The 4,423-nt window shown below is 38.8% G+C and overlaps 1 protein-coding gene across 1 annotated transcript in view; it reads left to right on the top strand.

Moving 5' to 3' along the window:
- The first annotated feature begins 1,294 nt into the window (after window positions 1-1,294).
- Window positions 1,295-4,423, top strand: part of TMEM144 (transmembrane protein 144) — a 39,012-nt gene continuing 35,883 nt past the window's right edge. The window contains exon 1 of the mRNA XM_080797153.1: window positions 1,295-1,389. The gene's annotated coding sequence lies outside the window, so the exon portion shown is untranslated. The remainder of the gene's footprint in view (window positions 1,390-4,423) is intronic.

The raw sequence follows: 4,423 nt of genomic DNA, 5'->3' as shown, positions 1-4,423 counted from the left end.
AACTGTCACTTCCTCAGAGAGGCCTTCCTTGACTTCTTAGACTAGGACAGAACCCAGCACTTCCCCTTTTCTGAACTTAATTGTTCATATCTACATTTTTTGCTCTTCTGGAATCCATATGAAGGTAGGACTCCTATAGGTCACTGCTATACTCCCAGGCCTCTTGAGTCCAGAACAGTGCTGTCCAACAGAACTTTTTGCAATGATAGTAATGTTCTGTAATCTGCATATGTGACTATTGAGCACTTAAAAATTTTCCAGTACAAATGAACCACTGAATGTTTACTCTAATTTGAATTCAAATAGCCATATGCAGTTAATGGCTACATCCCTGACCATGGAGGACTAGAGCAATGTTTCTCAAAATCGAAATCGAAATGTCAGGAATCAGTATTTTAACTCCTTCTCCTGGTAACTCTTCCCAACCAATAAAATTTGACTATTGATCTAGAATGTGATTCTCAAGACTGGCTACACATTAGAATCATCTGGAGGAGAAAATGATTCCTGTGCCACATTCCCAGAGATTCTATTTCAGCTGGTCTGCTGTGGGGTCCAGGTATTAGTATTTTAAAAAACTAAATAAAGCAGAAAACCTCTTCAGTGATCATAATGTACAATCAAGTTTCAGAGGCCTAGAATATATGTTCTCACATGGTACTCAGTACCTATTAGATAAATACACAGAAAAACTGGTCTGTGTGCATTTAGAAATGATCAGTGATTACAAGTGAAATCTTGTGATGTCACGGAGATGTTAGTGACATTAGTGATTCAGAAGAATTTCTTGATGGTGATAACAAATTCAGCTTTAGATAGCCTTTTATGATTGTATGAAATTCCTTGGACTTTTGTTTCAACCATAATTAGTACAAATACCACCTAACTCTGTCACCTTTAGAGGGTGACTCACACAGAACTCCCTGAAGGATCATCCCTTAAAATACACAAAAGCCTTTCTAGTTTGCTGGTTGATCCACACAGGCCCGAGAACGCCTCCTCAGGGTCACGTGAGTCACAAGACCGTGCTCCCCGCGCAGCAGTTGGAGGAAGGTGTTTCTCAACCTGCAACCCTGGGCGGCCTCCACGTCTCCTTTTTGGCAGTGCCCCCACTCCTTCTCCCGGAGTTGTGCCCTAATTGTCCCCGCAGGAAATAATTGCTGGCGGGGCAGCCGGGTCGCGCGGAGGAAACAGACCTCTGGGTCATAGGTGCTAGAGCCCGCCCTTCTCCCGCCCAGTCATAGGTAATTTGTCCCGGCAGGAAGTAAAGGCCGGCGGGGCTGTCCCAGCAGCTGGGGAATAGGCGGGTGCAGGCTCCGCGGCGGCGCAGGAGAGACAGACCGAGTGGGTGCTGAGCTGGAGGGAGTTTCAGCACCAGCCCCGAGCGCAGTGAGTACGAGCAACCAACTCAAAGGAACCCGGTAGCTTTGCAGTGGAGCGTCTCCTGATTTTTCAGAATGCGCTGATGATTAAAAAGAAAAAAAAAAAATCAAAGCTCAGAATAAAAAAGAAAAAAAAAAGATCAAAGCTCAGAATAAGTATGTTCAAGCACTGAGAATTTTACCGAGGATGTCGGCAGATCTTGCCAGGAGAGTTGAGGAAATTAACATGAAACTAAAACCGAAATCTTAGTTGCAGTAGAAGCAGCATTATTGGTTAGAACGTGCCAAGTCCTAAAAAAAAAAAAAAAAAAAAAAAAAAAAAGGTCTACATAGAAGTTTAAATTGGCAGGAAAAATTGAGAAAGAAAACATTTACAAATAAATGAAATAAAAGTACAAAAATAAAAATGAATGAATAAAATATCAGAGGACACTTGAAGGCAAGCATTTAAAAAGTATTTTATTTAAGTGGTTTGAGACTCGTTAACAAGTCTGCACTAAAAAGAATTGGGAGTTATGTGCTAAAAGTGATATTGCTTCACTTTTGCATATAAGTTTTATTGATTTAAGAAGGTAGATTCTTCCTTGACGATGGTGTGTATTGCCAGCTTGCCAGCCCACATTGAAATTAGGTCACTTGCTTTCTGAAACGTACTAGAGCTGTATGCAATAAATTTCATTTATTTGCAGGATATAACTTTAATATTGATAATGTTCACTCAGCAGTCAAAATGCAGTTCATGCACTCGGATTAGCTCTTCAAATTATTACTGCAATAGCAATGAAATCTAAGAGGTTTAGGGTTGTCAACGGTCTTTAATAAAGCCATCTTTTCACTTAAATGATTTGTCACTTCTGAAAGTTAGGAATTCTCTTATCAATTTGTGTTTATAGAGGTTTTGTTTCACTTTGCTTATTTTAATTTAAATGGAAAACAACTAATTTCTTAGCTATCACCAAATCATGTGTCTTCTTAGTCCCGTGATATCCTTCCCAGGAAACTCCAGTTCCTCTGAGCTATCATTCTTCTGAGCTATTACGGTCCTGATATCTTAGCAGTAGTACACCTGCTTGACTCTTGAGCGATATTCCACATAAGCCATTGCAGGCTAAACTTTACTTGTGCCTAACAATAAGACTATTATTTTTATTGAAGTAGTGTTATTATGTCAGTGTTTCAGTATGTCTCAGGGTCTCTTGCTCAATTACATCCCCAAGGAGGATATTGTCTTACCAGCATTTGTTTTGGTTTGTTTTAAGAAACCACATACAATTTCAAATAGATGTTTTTCTTACTAAGATTTATTGAGTAATTTTGAAGTTATCCCTGTTTTCAGTTAAATTTTCCTTAATAATGCCAAAGGATATATGTCATAGGCAGTTCTATATTTAATATTCTCTGCAAGAACACATAAAGAACAATACATGGAAAAATGAAACACCTTTATTTTTTTTTAAGATTATTTATTTGTGAGAGAGAGAGTACACCAACAGGAGCATGGAGGGGGGTACAGGGAGGGAGAGAGGAAGACAGAGAGAGCATCTTAAGCAGACTTCCCACTGAACATAGAGCCCCATGCATGGCTCAATCCCAGGATCCCGATATCATGACCTGAACTTAAACCAAGGTCAGACGTGTAACTGACTGAGCCACCCAGGTGCCCTAAAATACCTTTATGGTAAATATCATTGTAAAATAAAACAGCAAGGAAAAGTTGGTTTCAGGTGTACTTTATTCAACACATATCCCCAAGAAGTCATCATAACATTAAATTTGGAGGGGAAAAAAGACTGGATTGATTACCTTCCATTCCAGAGGGCTTAAGGAAATGAAGTGAACCAAAAAGTCAGTGCACGAAATATGATTTCAAAACGATATTGTGGGAAGATTCTGATTACCTCCTATGATAAAATGACTCATTTATGTTATTTTTTCCTCAGGTAGATTATACAACTAAAGGAGTAAATTATATTCAATAGCCTTTTCTAATGTTATGAAGAATGTCTGATTCTTGGCTGTTTGTGGTTTGGATCTTTTTCTTCAACAGGAACCAGAACTTCTTGATAAGCTTAGCAGGGCTCTCCAATAGAACTTCCTCTAATGGCGTAAATATTCTATCATCTGCATTGTTCAGATAACCACTGGCTATATGTGACTATCAAGCATTTGATATTAATTAGCTTGGCTAAGAAACTGATTTTTTTTTTTTACCTAATTTTAATGAAAATTTAGTTATCCACATGTGGCTAGTGGCTACCAGATTGCACAGATGGTTAACTGCCTCACATTGTTCTGCTGACCAGGTGATAGTATTGTGCCCCATACCACTGTCGTTCTTGTACTTTAGGAGATTCCTTTTTTTTTTCCTTCCAAATTTTTATTTAAATTCTAGTTAATTGACATATATTGTAATATTGACTTCAGGAGTAGAATTTAGTGATTCATCACTTACATATAACACCCAGTGCTCATCACAACAAGTATCCTCCTTAACCATCACCCATTTAGCCCACCCCCCACCCACCTCCCTCCATCAACCCTCAATTTGTTCTCTATCCTTAGGAGTCTAGGATAGGGCTCCCTGGGTGGCTCAGGGTGGCCTGGGATCAAGTTCTGCATCAGGCTCCTTGCTCAGCAGGGAGCCTGTTTTTTCCCTCTGCCTGCCACTCCCCCTGCTTGTGCTCTCTCTCTCTCTCTGACAAATAAAATCTTTAAAGAAAAAATGTTAAAAAAAAAAAAAAAAAGGAGTTTAGGAGATTCCTGAAGGGATACTCTAGGACCTAAACCTTGAAGAGATTTAAGAAATTCTTGAAGAGATCTTTAAATGATTCTTTTATCTGTTTAGTTATTTTTCTTTTTAAGTCATAAAGATATAAGGTTTCATGAACTACTTCAACTAATACACACCATGAGGGTACTACTGATGAGGACAGTGCCTTTGTCTCTACGTAATCCTTGAATCTGTAGCAGCAACACAATCTACACGTGCCCTTAAGCTCCTATCTGAAATTTTTAAAAAGCTTTTGCTTTTGAAGCACTGA

The sequence above is a fragment of the Martes martes genome (assembly GCF_963455335.1).
Source record: "Martes martes genome assembly, chromosome: 2".
In the NCBI taxonomy this organism is placed as follows: domain Eukaryota; kingdom Metazoa; phylum Chordata; class Mammalia; order Carnivora; family Mustelidae; genus Martes; species Martes martes.
Note: the sequence above shows the minus strand (reverse complement) of the source record. Positions and strands in the feature narration are given on the sequence as shown.